The sequence below is a fragment of the Oncorhynchus masou genome, chromosome 5, assembly GCF_036934945.1.
Source record: "Oncorhynchus masou masou isolate Uvic2021 chromosome 5, UVic_Omas_1.1, whole genome shotgun sequence".
In the NCBI taxonomy this organism is placed as follows: Eukaryota; Metazoa; Chordata; class Actinopteri; order Salmoniformes; family Salmonidae; genus Oncorhynchus; species Oncorhynchus masou.
Window position 1 is genome coordinate 64,216,529 of NC_088216.1, and position 18,685 is coordinate 64,235,213.

Genomic DNA, 18,685 nt, shown 5'->3' on the forward strand with positions numbered 1-18,685 from the left:
ATGGAATCCAAAAGTGGATATTAATTGTTCTCCAAAACCCGTGCACTAACAAATGAATGCACATTTATAAGCTCCTGCATTAAAGAACACCCACACAAAGGCTGAGAGCTTACAATCTGTGGGTGGTCAAAACAGAGCAGCCATGTGCATCCTCCTACACATGATGGTCCACTGACCATGGAGTGGGACAATGAACACATACACACACACACAGTCTGTGCCTCACAGTGAAGCTGAAAAGATCAATTGTCTGCTCAACACCTCAGAGTTGAAAGGTTGGCTGTGGAGGCCGTAATTAGCCTTCAAAGGGACAAATTAATCTTTTTCCAAACAGCTTTGGGCATGTTTGAGTTGGGCCCTGGAAGACCTTATCATGTTATCCTGAACATTCTGAATACAGGTTAGTCTGCACCACTAATGAGAAGCCATTCTAATTGGAGGACGCCTCCCACAGCTTGGCCAATGGGATTCGGTTTTTAGAGCACTTATTATTTCACATTAGAGATGATTTTTGTTCAAGCCATTTAATTTAGTGACAACATTATATGCAATAATGATGGCATAGCAGTCATCATCCCAAGATGGCATAGCAGTCAGACATCCTTTGTCCTTATCTTGTCGTGTCCCGTATATATATATATATATATATATATATATATATATATATATTTACACCTTTCTTCTCATATCTTTTAGATATTTTCTTTTCCAAAAACTCTACTTCAAAACACTCTCCTGCAACCCGCCTCACCAATTAAAGAACTAACAAAAAAACTGCATTATTTACCTCAAATCTGAAATCCACAATAGAAGCTAGCCAGAAGCTAACCAGAAGCTAGCCAGAAGCTAGCCAGTTCACTGGCCAACGTTAGTATTCAGCTAACCACGGTTTGTGGTCATCAGCTATACTTTAGTTCGGAAATCTATCGCCGGTTTTGTACAACGCGACTCAGACCAGAACATACCGGACCTATTTTTTTCTCCATATCCCCGGATTTCAACCGCAAGCTCTGGACATTTACACCTGGATCTCGCAGCTAGCTAGCTGCTATGAGTGTGACTACTGGCTGACGTCGATCCAGGAGCAAACATCAATTATTCCGGAGCTAGCCAGCTGAAGAGTTCCATCAGCCACTCCTGGACTACAATCACCTATCCGGACCCGTTTTACTGCCAATGCGGAGCCCCACCGGGCCTTAACTACTGGACTACCGACGTTATCTGCACGAGGGAGTTATCCAACTGGGCCCTCGGTCGCGACGTTACCTGAACGCACATCTGTGGCCCGCTAAACGTTAGCTGTCTTATCGGCTGCTATCTGAATAGGTCTATTCGGACAATTTTTCTTGGGTCACTATAACTATATCTATTTTGCCAATTGGATTGATCCCCTCTACCACACGGAAACCCACTAATCTACCGACGGAAATGCATGAGGTGGCTAAAAACAGTCCTCCATCCTATGCTAGCTTGCTACCGATGGTCCGGCCAGCTGTCTGGATCGCCATGACCCCAACCAACCTCACTACTCACTTGGACCCTTATGATCACTTGACGAAGCATGCCTCTCCTTAATGTCAATAGGCCTTTTCCATTGCTGTTCTGGCTAGTGTTTATTGGCTTATTTCACTGTAAAGCCTCTAGCCCTGCTCACTATACCTTATCCAACCTTTCAGTTCCACCACCCACACATGCGATGACATCACCTGGTTTCAGTGATGTTTCTAGAGACAATATCTCTCTCATCATCACTCAATACCTAGGTTTACCTCCACTGTATTCATATCCTACCATACTTTTGTCTGTACATTATAACTTGAAGCTATTTTATCGCCCCCAGAAACGTCCTTTTACTCTCTGTTCTAGACGACCAATTCTCATAGTTTTTAGCCATACCCTTATCCTACTCCTCCTCTGCTCCTCTGGCGATGTAGAGGTGAATCCAGGCCCTGCAGTGCCTAGTTCCACTCCTATTCCCCAGGAGCTCTTTTTTAATTACTTCTGTAACCGTAATAGCCTTGGTTTCATGCATGTTAACATTAGAAGCCTCCTCCCTAAGTTTGTTTTATTCACTGCTTTAGCACACTCTGCCAACCTGTATGTTCTAGCCATGTCTGAATCCTGGCTAAGGAAGACCACCAAAAATTCAGAAATTTTCATCCTTAACTACAACATTTTCAGACAAGATAGAACGGCCAAAGGGGGTGGTGTTGCAATCTACTGCAAAGACAGCCTGCAGAGTTCTGTCCTACTATCCAGGTCTGTACGCAAACAATTTGAACTTCGACTTTTAAAAATCCACCTCTCTAAAAACAAGTCTCTCACGGTTGCCGCCTGCTATAGACCACCCTCTGCCCCCAGCTGTGCTCTGGACACCATATGTGAATTGATTGCCCCCTATATAGCTCCAGAGCTCGTGCTGCTAGGCGACCTAAACTGGAAAATGCTTAACACCCCAGCCATCCTACAATCTAAGCTTGATGCCCTCAATCTCACACAAATTATCAATGAACCTACCAGGTACCTCCCCAAAGCCGTAAACACGGGCACCCTCATAGATATCATCCTAACCAACTTGCCCTCTAAATACACCTCTGCTCTTTTCAACCAAGATCTCAGCGATCACTGCCTCATTGCCTGCATCGGTAATGGGTCAGTGGTCAAATGACCTCCACTCATCACTGTCAAACGCTCCTTGAAACACTTCAGTGAGCAGGCCTTTCTAATCGACCTGGCCGGTGAAGGATATTGATCTCATCCCATCAGTAGAAAATGTTTGGTTATTTAAAAAAAATGCCTTCCTCACCATCTTAAATAAGCATGCCCCATTCAAGAAATTTAGAACCAGGAACAGATATAGCCCTTGGTTCTCTCCAAACCTGACTGCCCTTAACCAACACAAAAACATCCTATGGCGTTCTGCATTAGCATCGAACAGCCCCCGTGATATGCAACTTTTCAGGGAAGCTGGAAACCTATATACACAGGCAGTTAGAAAAGCCAAGGCTAGCTTCTTCAAGCAGAAATTTTCTTCCTGCAACACTAACTCAAAAAAGTTCTGGGACACTGTAAAGTCCATGAAGAATAAGAACACCTCCTCCCAGCTGCCCACTGCACTGAAGTTAGGAAACACTGTCCCCACCGATAAATCCGCTATTTCAAGTCCCACCATACCTTCAGAGCTGGTCATGGGTGCACCTCAGCCACGCTCAAGGTCCTAAACGATATCTTAACCACCATCGATAAGAAACAATACTGTGCAGCCGTATTCATTGACCTGGCCAAGGCTTTCGACTCTGTCAATCACCACATCCTCATCGGCAGACTCGACAGCCTTGGTTTCTCAAATGATTGCCTCGCCTGGTTCACCAACTACTTCTCTGATAGAGTTCAGTGTGTCAAATCGGAGGGTCTGCTGTCTGGGCCTCTGGCAGTCTCTATGGGGGTGCCACAGGGTTCAATTCTTGTACCGACTCTCTTCTCTGTATACATCAATGATGTCACTCGTGCTGCTGGTGAGTCTCTGATCCACCTCTACGCAGACGACACCATCCTGTATACTTCTGGCCCTTCTTTGGACACTGTGTTAAAAACCCTACAGGCGAGCTTCAATGCCATACAATTCTCCTTCCATGGCCTCCAATTGCTCTTAAATACAAGTAAAACTAAATGCATGCTCTTCCACCGATTGCTGCCTGCACCTGCCCGCCTGTCCAACATCACTACTCTGGACGGCTCTGACTTAGAATATGTGGACAACTACAAATACCTAGGTGTCTGGTTAGACTGTAACCTCTCCTTCCGGACCCACATCAAACATATCTCATCCAAAGTTAAATCTAGAATTGGCTTCCTATTTTGCAACAAAGCATCCTTCACTCATGCTGCCACACATACCCTTGTAAAACTGACCATCCTACCAATCCTCAACTTCGGCGATGTCATTTACAAAATAGCCTCCAATTCCCTACTCAACAAATTGGATGCAGTCCATCACAGTGACATCCTTTTTGTCACCAAAGCCTCATATACTACCCACCACTGCGACCTGTACACTCTCGTTGGCTGGCCCTCGCTTCATACTCGTCGCCAAACCCACTGGCTCCAGGTCATCTACAAGACCCTGCTAGGTAAAGTCCCCCCTTATCTCAGCTCGCTGGTCACCATAGCAGCACCCACGTGTAGCACACGCTCCAGCAGGTATATCTCTCTGGTCACCCCCAAAACCCATTCTTCCTTTGGCCGCCTCTCCTTCCAGTTTTCTGCTGCCAATGACTGGAACGAACTAAAAAATCTCTAAAACTGGAAACCCTTTTCTCCCTCACTAGCTTTATGAACCAGCTGCCAGAGCAGCTCACATATTACTGCACTTGTACATAGCCTATCTCAAATTTAGCCCAAACAACTACCTCTTTCCCTACTGTATTTACTTATTTATTTTGCTCCTTTGCACCCCATTATTTCTATCTCTACTTTGCACATTCTTCCACTGCAAATCTACCATTCCAGTGTTTTACTTGCAATGCTGTGTTTACTTCGCCACCATGGCCTTTTTTTGCCTTTACTTCCCTTATCTCACCTCACTTGCTCACATTGTATATAGACTTACTTTTCTACTGTATTATTGACTGTATGTTTGTTTTACTCCATGTGTAACACTTTGTTGTTGTATGTGTCGAACTGCTTTGCTTTATCTTGGCCAGGTCGTAATTGTAAATGAGAACTTGTTCTCAACTTGTCTACCTGGTTAAATAAATGTGAAATAAAAATAAAATAAATAAAAAATCTTAATGTTGTCTCTGAGGTCAGATAATACACCCAGATCTACAGAGTTTTTACAGGGATAAAGCCCAAATTAATGATGCACTGTAACGATGTGCGCTGAGAGTCAGGAAGCAAGTTCAGGGAGTGAGTGTTTTAATAAATAAACACAACATAATACAAAACAAGAAACTCGAACAGCACACAGACATGGAACAGAAACATAAACAATGACGCCTGGGGAAGGAAACAAAGGGAATGACATATGTAGGACAGGCAATCAAGGAAGTGATGGTGTCTAGGTGTGTCATAATGCGCGTAATGATGGTGACAGGTGTGCGCCATAACGAACAGCCTGGTGACCTAGAGGCCGGAGAGGGAGCACAGGTGACATGCACATCACGGTAATATACACTCTTAGAAAAAAAGGTGCTATCTAGAATCTAAAAGGGCTCTTTGGCTGTCCCCATAGGGGAACCATTTGAAGAAGCTTTTTGGTTTCAGGTAGAACCCTTTTGGTTTCCATGTAGAAAAAAACTTTCCACAGAGGTTTCTACATGGAACCAAAACGGGTTCTACCGGAAACCAAAAAGGGTTCTCCTATGGGAATAGCCGAAGAACCCTTTTGGAACCCTTTTTTCTAAGAGTGTACAGTAGGTTGAAACAATCTGATCTGGATTTGATATTCACTCAAATACAAACAAATTATCCTCAACTCTTTATGAGACAGTAATCAACCAGTTGTACTGTATGGCAAATTAAGAATTTCCACCCATGTGGACCTGTCCCAATCTAACTTGCCAGTGGGATGAGTTTGTGTCCATAGCTTCATAACTACTCTGACTGACATTTCTTTACTGAGCCTGAGCCAGGCTGGGATGAGCCAGACTGGACTGGGATTGAACTTAGTCGTGGAATTCCAACATCTGGCTTGTATCTGCAACTTACGGTCATTTGGATGCAGTTGATGGTTTCCAGTAGATTCACAAAGGCTGAATTGTTCTGGGTTTTGGGCCTTGTCTGCCTCAGGCTCCAAGGGCGCGGTGCTCTGGCGCCTGACAGCCACAGCTGGGCCCGCTTGTCAAATACTCTTGTGACAGAGGAGAGGAACGACTTATCCCTCGCCTGAGAATGAGGAGAGTATGTGCAGGTCATCATATGATGGATAGGCCTCTGAGACAGATGGGATATCCAAGATATTTCACACCAACAGTGCAGTTATTGTAAAACAATGGTTTGCCAAAGGTTTGGGCCTGAAATCATGCCTTTCCAACAATGCAAACATATTTTGCTGATTGTGCCTATTGAGCACAGCCAAATGAAATCACTATGCAGCACAACTTTTAAAGGCACTCATAATGATGAAAACTTCCTGTACTCATCTTAGCCACACTCTAGCCCCTCCTCCCTCAGCACAGACCCACAATACACTGTCAGTTTGACAGTTGGGTTCAACACCAGGTCAAGCTCTGGGTTTGACAGTGGGCCAACCAGTCTTCAACGGGAGTTCAGCAGACAGTTTTCCACAAAGAGCTCGCTCACACAGAGGGGATTCTGGCTTATTGGCCCTTCCTATTTAACCATCCTGGCTAGAATTAGTGCCATCTCTCTTGCAGTTCAAACCATTTGGCTGTTTTTACAGGCCACAGACACAAATATAATTTACAGTATTATAGTGTCAAAGAAATTCCTTTTTCCTGTTGCAAACAGTTCCGTCTAGTGTGCAGAGTTTATGAGATCATGCTGCCCTTTTTATATTTATCATGTATCATCCCTCAGCGACAATCTGTGTGATTCATTGAGATGTTAGCAACATGTTATCTGTATAATTTGTGGGACAATGTGGGGCAATTTTTTACGTGTATAAGTATGTACACATGCATGTTTGTATTTCAGACTGAATTTTTCAAAGTTAACCAGAATGATTATAAGGTTTCTATGTTTATCTGTGTTTGTCTGTCTATGCTGAGCTCATGTTTGTGTGAGTGTGTGCTGGGTGCAGTGCACGTACAGTATTGCTGTGTTCCTGTGTATGTGCTGGTGTGCAATGCTGGTTGGGCTGGTTGACCGGGGAGCGCTGACTGAGGGACATGGATCCTGCACATTGAGTGTGTGAACTCTGGCTGAACCCTCGGGTGTACTGTTACAGGCACGCTCTAACAACCTCGCCCCGATGACCCGGCTCGCGACTGCACAGTTCACAGGGAGGTCCTCTCCTCACGCACAGCCTTTTTTCTCGCCCCTCTCCCTCTCCCTCCCACTCCCCACCCCCTTTCAGCTCCCTCAACACCCTCCTTCACCTCTCTATCCTCCCTCACGCCTAAACCTCCGTGCTCTGTTCTGTTCCTCACTCCCTTTCTTTTCCCTTTTTCTCTCTCCACCATGTCAACAAGACAGGAACAGTCTCTCTGTTGGCACCTCAGGAAGACGGCTCCTATAGACATGCAAATGCAGAACAAATTGCTTTACATACCAGCCACCTTGTGTTATAACTCAACCACACAGTTCAGACTCATAAAACACGTTTCAGCAAGTTCATGTTACTGACATAGACAAAATGACTTGAAGTTTGTATTCTGTATTTTGATATTGAGAAATGTGCATTGCTGTTATGATGCATACTAAGGACAGAATTACTGTAATATACAGTAGATATGCCTAAACTGGAACCAGATGAATGTGAAACTTCCTGCTGCCTGGACATTGTCTATATGAATCTCAATGGCACCACCTTTATAGGCTCACCCATTCATACCAGGTGTTTATATCAAGAGGCATTTCATAAGAGAAACTGAACTCCTATCTGCAAAGAGTCAATGTTCACTATTGTTACAGTAAACCCTACTCTGTAATGCCCGGGGTGTAGTGGAGGAAGAAGTCAGGCGCAGGAAACAGAGAGTTCAGGGTAGCGATACTTTTAATTCACCACACAGGTGAAACCGACGCCAACCCAAACAAATGCCCCAAAACACAGGGAACTAAACAGTACAGAAGATACACACATACACGGACAACCGTGACCTACAGTCATGCACAAAATGTACACAGAGAATAACACGAAACAAAACAGTCCTGTCTGGTGACATACACATAGACAGAAAACAATCACCCACACCACACAGGTGGGAAAAGGCTACCTAAGTATGATTCTCAATCAGAGACAACTAACGACACCTGCCTCTGATTGAGAACCATACCAGGCCAAACACAAAAACAGCACATAGAAAAAGGAACTTAGACAACCCACCCAACTCACGCCCTGACCATACTAAAACAAAGACATAACAAAAGAACTAAGGTCAGAACGTGACATACTCCTTCAGCATGTGTAGGCCATGTCACACTGCTGAATACAGTGGTGTATATTTTGTTCTCTATGCATCAACCAAAGTTTTCCAAATCTACTTTACAACCTATAGATGTTTGAAAGAGACAGAACATTTGATGACATTTCAATATGATCAAATGTATTCTACAATGCAATGTAATCACATATTTTAACTGGACACAACTGACCCAGATGATATATACGCTCTATTTCCCAGGTTGGAGCTTTAATGCTTTATTTAATTTGATTTATTTAACCTTTATTTAACTAGTCAATTCAGTTAAGAACAAATTCTTATTTACAATGACAGCCTACCCCAGCCAAACCCTCCCCTAACCTGATCATAGTCTTATGAAGCAAAACTATGGAAAACAACAAAAACTACTTTAAATGGACTACAATGACAGTATAACCACATTTCCCAGCCTTTAGGACCAAAACAACCAAGGGCTGTGATGTTGAAATTACCTATGACTCATTGACCAAGAGAAAAGCAACGTCATCTTATCCTGAGCAATCAACATGCATGGGGACTCTGACCTGTGTGTTCAGACCTGCTCTTTTTCTACAGAATGAACATATTTTTGAATGTCTCAGTCACTGCTAATGTAAGCAACAGGGAGGCGGGGCGGCATGTAGCCTAGAGGTTAGAGCGTTGAGCCAGTAACCAAAAGGTTGCTAGATTGATTCCCAGAACTGACAAGGTAAAAATGTTTGCCCCGACCCTGAACAAGGCAGTTAACCCACTATTCCTAGGCTGTCATTGTAAATAAGAATTTGCCTAGTTAAATAAAGGTAAAATAATGATACCAAATGGCAGCAGTTGTAAAAGTTACTGCTGAGAAGCATTTTATTATGCAGTATTATATTGCCATATCCACACATCTTATGTATTCATAGAGCATTTTTAAAATGTGCAATAATGGTTGAAAAGTACTATAATTGGCCGGGGGGAAAAAGCAGGTTGGAAAACCTGTCAACTCTCTACCGACAGTATGCCCAGAATCCATTGTGTCTCCTGGTGGCCATATGAGGTGATTGGTGATTAACAAACACTTCATAAATCTACAAGTCTTCAATCTCTTTCAATATGTGACGTGTCCTGTCATATAGCTTAACCCTCCGATCCCTGATCAGCCCATCGCTCAACTCATTAACTCCCTGACAACCTTTCCCCACTCCCCTGGTAGAGCCTTTACTCTTAACATAATGGGAGGGACCACTTATCCACTCAAAGGACACATGCTGGGCTGTCTGTGTAAACTGCCTGATTAGTTGGCTACCTCTGGGCCCTGACTCATTGTTGGTTCTGTGAGTGACGAATGATAGACTGTCTCTCATTTGTCTAAATCAAAGACCTCTAGAGTCTCTGTGTCCATCTGTAACAGTCATGTCTCCACCTGCACCACCTGTCATTCCCTTTCAATATTACCCTCTTAGAAAAAAGGGTTCCAAAAGGATTCTTGGGCTGTCCCCATAGGAGAACCCTTATCGACTCCAGGTAGAATCCCTTTTTGGTTCCAGGTAGAACCCTTTTGGGCTTCATGTAGAACCCTCTGTTTGAAGGGCTCTGCATGGGACTCAAAAGGGTTCTACCTGAAACCAAAAAGGGTTCTTCAAAGGGGTCTCCTCTGAGGACAGCTCCCATCAGCAACATCCTGTGTCCTTTGCTTTCAGGATTTTTAACATTTTTAATTTCACCTTTATTTAACCAGGTAGGCCAGTTGAGAACAAGTTCTCATTTACAACTGCTACCTGGCCAAGGTAAAGCAAAGCCGTGCAACAAAAACAACACAGAGTTACACATAAACAAACGTACAGTCAATAACAGAAAATAGAAGCAATAGAGAACAAAAGAGGGTAAACTAAGGTAAACTAATTTCCTGTATTATCAAATAATTTCAGCCAAAATAAACTTTACCCCCCCCATCCTACTTTTCCCATGTCAGTACAATATGGCTCCTGTATAAGGATAGTTTCAGCTTTTCTATTGCGAGTAACTGGAACCTTTACTGAGGGGGGACAGGAATGGGAGCTTTGGAAACAGACTCTTATGTGTCAAGCAGATATTTATTGGTTGTGGTGGCTCCCCACCCTCTTGACCCCCAGCGTGACCCTCCCTTACCCAGGGTGAGCCCCCATCCCTCACACAGCCCAGAGGACTCCTGCTGGAAATGGGTTTGTGTTACAGGGCCCCTGGGGGACTCCCTGCCGGGGCTGGAGGCTGTCAAGAGCAGGCCCCCTCAGCCTCGGACAGCTCCTCCACTCTCACAGAGTCAGCGAGGGAAAGACGTGAACTTGGGATGACCCCACCAAGCAATGTCCCCATTGGGTTCATCCTCAGGCCACAGCTCCAGTTCCTCTCACCCCTATGTTTTCTTGCTCTTCTCTTTTTTTGGCTTGTTTTTCCAACTAGGCCAGTACATTTTCTAGAGTAGAATCGAACCCCCTCCTCCACCTCCACCACCACCACCCCCCACACCCCCACTCCATGTCACCTAGTTAGCTCTCTTTACTCCTCTCTTAGGAAGACGAGAGCCCTTTCAAGTTTATAGCCCCTCCACTCCACTTCCTTACCCCCACATCCTGATGGTGAGGGGATTGTGAGTGCATGTGGAGCAGTGGAGGCTGCTGAAGGGAGGACGGACCATAATAATGGCTGGAACAGAGCAAATGGAATGGCATCACATCAAACACATGGAAACCATGTGTTTGATGTATTTGATACCATTCCACCTATTCGTCTCCAGCCATTACCACGAGCCCGTCCTCCCCAATTAAGGTGCCACCACCGTCCTGTGATGTGGAGTGTGTGTCTGTGCATGCTTGTATGCCTGCATGTGTACATGCAAGAAAGGGGAGAGAAGAGAGGGAGAGAGATAGCTGGATGTTAAATAGTGAGGTTTGAGGAACGAGGTGTTAGTCCATTCCAGCTGTTTACCATAGATCTCAAATAAGTGATGCAGCATGGAGTAGTTTTAGTCTTGCTAACACAGGTGATGCAAGATATATGGATTCATCAAAACAGTAAAACATAGTGTTGTTATAGGGGCATTATAAAGGAACTGGAATGGTAATACACACAATTCATAAACATGCCACAAGTGGATTAGGAGGTATTGTAAAAGTTGATCAATGCTGTCTTTGTTTCATTAGTAGTATCTAAGGATTGTAGCAGTTTCCCCTTTCCTCACTCATGACTTATCGGTGTAAACGCAAGTAAAACTGGGAGAAACCTGGGAATAGCTGGAGAATCTAAACTGCAGTGCAGTACTGAGTGTTACAATCCCCATAGCAGACAAGCAAATAAAGTAGCATACTTTTCTATTTAGGCCAAGAAGCCATAAGCCCAGAGACTGAGAGGCTGGTTGGATGCGAGCAAGCAGCAGTTGGCAAAGTGGAGCAGTGGGCTGGGATGGGCTGGCCTTTTCACATCAATTAGATAGAATAGAGTCCATGACCCTAGGCATCCTCACCTTAGTCTTCCTCATTTATAAAATTAGTGAGGAAGCTAGATTGATTTATAGATCTTAAAATTCCTTCCTGAAAATTGGATTTCTAAATGTTTTATTTATTTTTATTTCACCTTTATTTAACCAGGTAGGCAAGTTGAGAACAAGTTCTCATTTACAATTGTGACCTGGCCAAGATAAAGCAAAGCTGTTCGACACATACAACGACACAGAGTTACACATGGAATAAAACAAACATACAGTCAATAATACAGTATAAACAAGTCTATATACGATGTGAGCAAATGAGGTGAGATAAGGGAAGTAAAGGCAAAAAAAGGCCATGGTGGCAAAGTAAATAAACACTGGAATGGTAGATTTGCAGTGGAAGAATGTGCAAAGTAGAAATAAAAATAATGGGTTGCAAAGGAGCAAAATAAATAAATAAATAAATAAAATAAAATAAATACAGTAGGGAAAGAGGTAGTTGTTTGGCCTAAATTATAGGTAGGCTATGTACAGGTGCAGTAATCTGTGAGCTGCTCTGACAGCTGGTGCTTAAAGTTAGTGAGGGAGATAAGTGTTTCCAGTTTCAGAGATTTTTGTAGTTCGTTCCAGTCATTGGCAGCAGAGAACTGGAAGGAGAGGCGGCCAAAGAAAGAATTGGCTTTGGGGGTGACCAGAGAGATATACCTGCTGGAGCGCGTGCTACAGGTGGGTGATGCTATGGTGACCAGCGAGCTGAGATAAGGGGGTCTTTACCTAGCAGGGTCTTGTAGATGACATGGAGCCAGTGGGTTTGGCGACGAGTATGAAGCGAGGGCCAGCCAACGAGAGCGTACAGGTCGCAATGGTGGGTAGTATATGGGGCTTTGGTGACAAAACGGATGGCACTGTGATAGACTGCATCCAATTTGTTGAGTAGGGTATTGGAGGCTATTTTGTAAATTACATCGCCGAAGTCGAGGAAAGGTAGGATGGTCAGTTTTACAAGGGTATGTTTGGCAGCATGAGAGAAGGATGCTTTGTTGCGAAATAGGAAGCCAATTCTAGATTTAACTTTGGATTGGAGATGTTTGATGTGGGTCTGGAAGGAGAGTTTACAGTCTAACCAGACACCTAGGTATTTGTAGTTGTCCACGTATTCTAAGTCAGAGCCGTCCAGAGTAGTGATGTTGGACAGGCGGGCAGGTGCAGGCAGCGATCAGTTGAAGAGCATGCATTTAGTTTTACTTGTATTTAAGAGCAATTGGAGGCCACGAAAGGAGAGTTGTATGGCATTGAAGCATGCCTGGAGGGTTGTTAACTCTTGAAACTCCCCATCCCGGATCCGGGATCGTGACTAAAGCCTCAGGCTCATTAGCATAACGCAACGTTAACGATTTCTGAAAATCGCAAATAAAATGAAAATAATGCGCCTGCTCTCAAGCTTAGCCTTTTCTTAACAACACTGTCATCTCAGATTTTCAAAATATGCTTTTGAACCATAGAAATTGACTAATTTGTGTAAGAGTATGCAAAGCTAGCTTAGCATTTTGAGTAGCATTTAGCACGCAACATTTTCACAAAAACCAGATAACCAAATAAATAAAATCATTTACCTTTGAAGAGCTTCTGATGTTTTCAATGAGGAGACTCTCAGTTACATACCAAATGCGCAGTTTTTCCTGAAAGCGTCTGTGTGTAGGAGAAATCGTTCCGTTTTGTACATCGCATCTGGCTACCGAAACGAACCGAAAATTCAGTCACCTACAACGTCAAACTTTTTCCGAATTAACTACATAATATCGACCGAAACATGGCAAACGTTGTTTGGAATCAATCCTCAAGGTGTTTTTTCACATATCTCTTCATTGATATATCGTTCGTGGAAGCTTGCATTCTTCTCTAAATTCCATGGAAAAATACTTGCAGCTGACTTTTGCGCACCAATTTCGGCGCAGGACACCGGGCGGACACCTGGTAAATGTGGTCTCTTATGGTCAATCTTCCAATGATCTGCCTACAAATACGTCACAATGCTGCAGACACCTTGGGGAAACGACAGAAAGGGCAGACTTACTCCTCTCGCATTCACAGTCATATAAGGAGACAATGGAAAACAGAGCCTCAAAAATCCTGCTCATTTCCTGGATGCCGTCTCATCTTGGTTTTGCCTGAAGCTCACGTTCTAGGGCACGCACAGAAAATATCTTGGTAGTTCTGGACACGTCAGAGTGTTTTCTTTCGAAAGCTATCAATTATATGCATAGTCGAGCATCTTTTTGTGACAAAATATCTTGTTTAAAACGGGAACGTTTTTCATCCAAAAATGAAATAGCGCCCCCAGAGCATCAAGAGGTTAACACAGTGTCCAAAGAAGGGCCAGAAGTATACAGAATGGTGTTGTCTGCGTAGAGGTGGATCAGAGACTCACCAGCAGCAAGAGCGACATCATTGATGTATACAGAGAAGAGAGTCGGTCCAAGAACTGAACCCTGTGGCACCCCCATAGAGACTGCCAGAGGTCCGGTCAACAGACCCTCCGATTTGACACACTGAACTCTATCAGAGAAGTAGTTGGTGAACCAGGCGAGGCAATCATTTGAGAAACCAAGGCTGCCGAGTCTGCCAATGAGGATGTGGTGATTGACAGAGTCGAAAGCCTTGGCCAGATCAATGAATACGGCTGCACAGTAATGTGTCTTATCGATGGCGGTTAAAATATTGTTTAGGACCTTGAGCGTGGCTGAGGTGCACCCATGACCAGCTCTGAAACCAGATTGCATAGCAGAGAGGGTATGGTGAGATTCAAAATGGTCGGTAATCTGTTTGTTGACTTTGCTTTCGAAGACCTTTGAAAAGCTGGGTAGGATAGATATAGGTCTGTAGCAGTTTTGGTCAAGAGTGTCCCCCCCTTTGAAGAGGGGGATGACCGCAGCTGCTTTCCAATCTTTGGGAATCTCAGACGACACGAAAGAGAGGTTGAACAGGCTAGTAATAGGGGTGGCAACAATTTTGGCAGATAAATTTAGAAAGAAAGGGTCCAGATTGTCTAGCCCGGCTGATTTGTAGGGGTCCAGGTTTTGCAGCTCTTTCAGAACATCAGCTGACTGGATTTGGGAGAAGGAGAAATGGGGAAGGCTTGGGCGAGTTGCTGTGGGGGGTGCAGTGCTGTTGACTGGGGTAGGGGTAGCATGGCCAGCCGTAGAAAAATGCTTATTGAAATTCTCAATTATAGTGGAATTATCAGTGGTAACAGTGTTTCCTATCTTCAGTGCAGTGGGCAACTGGGAGAAGGTGTTCTTATTCTCCATGCACTTTACAGTGTCCCAGAACTTTTTGGAGTTATTGTTGCAGGAAGCAAATTTCTGCTTGAAAAAGCTAGCCATGGCTTTTCTAACTGCCTGTGCATAATGGTTTCCAGCTTCCCTGAAAAGCTGCATATCACGGGGGATGTTTGATGCTTATACAGAACGCCATAGGCTGTTTTTGTGTTGGTTAAGGGCAGTCAGGTCTGGGGAGAACCAAGGGCTATATCTGTTCCTGGTTCTAAATTTCTTGAATGGGGCATGCTTATTTAAGATGGTGAGGAAGGCATTTGAAAAAAATAACCAGGCATCCTCTACTGACGGGATGAGATCAATATCCTTCCAGGATACCCAGGCCAGGTCGATTAGAAAGGGCTGCTCGCTGAAGTGTTTCAGGGAGCGTTTGACAGTGATGAGTGGAGGTTGTTTGACCGCTGACCCATTACGGATGTAGGCAATGAGACAGTGATCGCTGAGATCTTGGTTGAAGACAGCAGAGGAGTATTTAGAGGGCATGTTGGTTAGGATGACATCTATGAGGGTGCCCGTGTTTACGGCTTTGGGGAGGTACCTGGTAGGTTAATTGATCATTTGTGTGAGATTGAGGGCATCAAGCTTAGATTGTAGGATGGCTGGGGTGTTAAGCATTTTTGGTGGTCTTCCTAAGCCAGGATTCAGACACAGCTAGAACATCCAGGTTGGCAGAGTGTGCTAAAGCAGTGAATAAAATAAACTTAGGGAGGAGGCTTCTAATGTTAACATGCATGAAACCAAGGCTATTACGGTTACAGAAGTCATCAAAAGAGAGCGCCTGGGGAATAGGAGTGGAGCTTGGCACAAAATAAGGAATTGTAAGATGGGAGACCAATTTCTTGTCTGGAAGTTTTATTTTTCCCCTTCAAAAAGCAGGGAGAACATGGTGTGTTTGAAGGAAATAAGTGAATTTCTCACAAAATTAAATAGATGGCTGTATTGTATTGGAAACACATACGGAATAAAGGTTTTTCCTGTAAGAGCAAAAAAAGATCTAATTTTCGATGACTCTCTCTACTTGATAGCCTATTGTTAAAATTTACGTCATCAAGGAATTCTAGAAATGTACATAAAAAAACACAGTTTTCAACATACTGTAGTTGTCAGCATAATTTTTTTACTAATCTAGCTTGAACTAAAACATAAATATTGCGTACTTTTGTTTTATGCTCTATACCATTTATGTTTACATAGTCAATCCATGAGAGATTATTTTTTGACTAAACAATTTACAATGGATCAAACGTCTGCTGCGCAACTGACACAAGAAATGGGAAAATGTGTTTTTTGCTCCCTCTTGTGGTATGATGGTAGAGGCACAACTGTTTGAGTTGCATTACAAGTGTCAGCGACCTGACAAGACGTGTCATTAACTGGACTGCACAAAATGGCTGCATCATAATAGTAAATTGTGGTAGGATTGCTATTTTTCCTAGATAGTGACAAAAGTATAGACCATGTTGGTACTATAATCAGAGAATACACATTAAATTATCTAGTGTGTGTTGGTGGAGTGGATAATACTTTAATCTCAGATGAATCTCTCAGCCAGGTCAAAGAGTCCCATTATACACATCACTGGAAGCCTGTAACAATTTCCTTCATTGTGTCATTAGAGGGTAAATGGGAGAAACATGAGGACTCAGGAGGACAAAGGCAAGCCAAGTCTCCACCACCCTCAATGGGGCGGAGTAAATCAGAAACATCCGGTTTTCAAGGATACAGTATCTTCAACCTAGCTTCCTTTTACCCTGAAATCGGAAGTGGGTACGCTGCTCAGGCATTTCTTTTAAGTCTGCTAAACTAGTTTGTCTCCACATTCTAATTGATAGATAAAACATGGATTTTCATGCGAACTTGCCTATTCTGCTTTTACATACACATTATATTTGAAATTGTGTGTATTCCTTTGGAGGGACTGAATCCAAACCTGGAGCTGTAATTGTTCTATGATCATTCTGTAAACACAAGTACTGAAACATTACAATTCACCATATGCCATTCCTTCAATGCCACAGTGCCCTCCAGTGGTGGAAATGAACACTGCCTTTTAACAACCAAGCTCCAGGCTAAAGCTAACCCCTTATGTCTAATGGAAATTCTCTTATACAACATGGCAATTATTATCTACATGAATCAAGAAGCAAACATGCTTTCATAATTGAGTATAATTTGGTTGGGCATTTAATTCTCCATTTTGCAGTGCATCAGTGTTGGGGAGTATACTTCATCTATATAACTACTAGTTGACTATATTTTTCAAGTAACGTGATGGTATAGTTGACATAATTTCAAAATCATGTTCCTAATTTGGTATACATCTAGGATACCTGTATCGTTGTTTTAGCTTAGTAGCTTCAGAGTAGTGTAGTGCAGTCCTAGTACTAGATCACTAGATGGCAATCTACTACCTGCTACTGTAAATCACCTCTGTTGTGCAAAACTGCAAAGAGATGGCACTCTAAATGTGGTATGATTACTAATCACATTTCATTTCTCAATGTCATCATAATAAATGTCATGTCATAGCCTATAAACACATGCTGCAGATTATGTTTATGCAATATTTACATAATGATAATATCTAAATTCTCACATAAGCATGATTCACTTATGGTAGATGATTGTCTGAACATAATATATTACTCTGACATGTAAGTATTTGATATATTTTACACATGGACTTTGCATGTCTGAGATTGGTACTTATGACTGAGACTTGACCTTCACTAGGAGGTATCCATCAGTGAACAAATAAAAAACTGTTCCCTCAACTTTTCACACCAATAATAACACACGTCTGTTATTGATGTTTCAATCGGGATCCACACCCACCATGTCATACCCTCCCTCTTTTTCCCCAAACTCTCAGCCAACACACTAGTAAAGTCAGGGGAGTAAAACAGTTTGGGGATGACATACATTTCTGTAGTAAATCGTCTTTTTATGCATTATCCACTTTGCCATATCAAAACAAAGTCCTGTCTTGCGAAATGTAGACTCATAGCTTGTCATATCCTTATTATGATGTGATGTGACAACCAATTCAGTTGAGTCAGTCAGTGCCTTGCTTATATGGCTCTGCTGCACACATGCTTTAGATTGAACAAACTCTGACAACTAGTGTAGTATACTCACATACAGTAAGAGAGATCTATAGAAATGCTACCTAAAAGAGTCTTTCTCTGAACCGTAGACAGCCATATCATTTACAGGTATGTCTATGGTTGTGAGTAACAATCTTTGCCTTTGCACTGTTTCATTCCTATGTTGTATTCAATAAACATGAGAGCTCAACATTTACATAACCTAACATAACCTAATGGCCACTACTCAATGACATTGCAACATTGTGATGGCTTAAACTACATTGATTAATCTGTATTTGCACACAGACCTATCTATGAGCTTCAACATGGTCACTTTGAAATTATTACGCTACCTTTCCCATTCTCGTCACAAATCAAGACATCTTGACGTTATGCATTTTTTGTGGGGGGGGGGGGATTAGCCCATGCACTCACAGGGGATGTGCCATTCTGCATTATTCTCTGATTTGAGAGGACAGTCCGGGAACCAAGTTGCTCTGTTACTGTTGACAGAGAACAGAGTAGGACCAGTGCCAGAGACTGTGTGCCACAGTGTGACGCCCTTCCTAAAGGTGCTGTATCTTAATTTGAGGTAGTTTCACAAAGCAGGAAAATAATCCTGCAGCAACAGGACATGTGAATTGTTATGTGGATTATAATTAATGGGTTTTCTTTAGGGGTTGATACATTTTTTGTTTGGGCAAATCAAGTCAAAAATATTTAAGTGGAAAT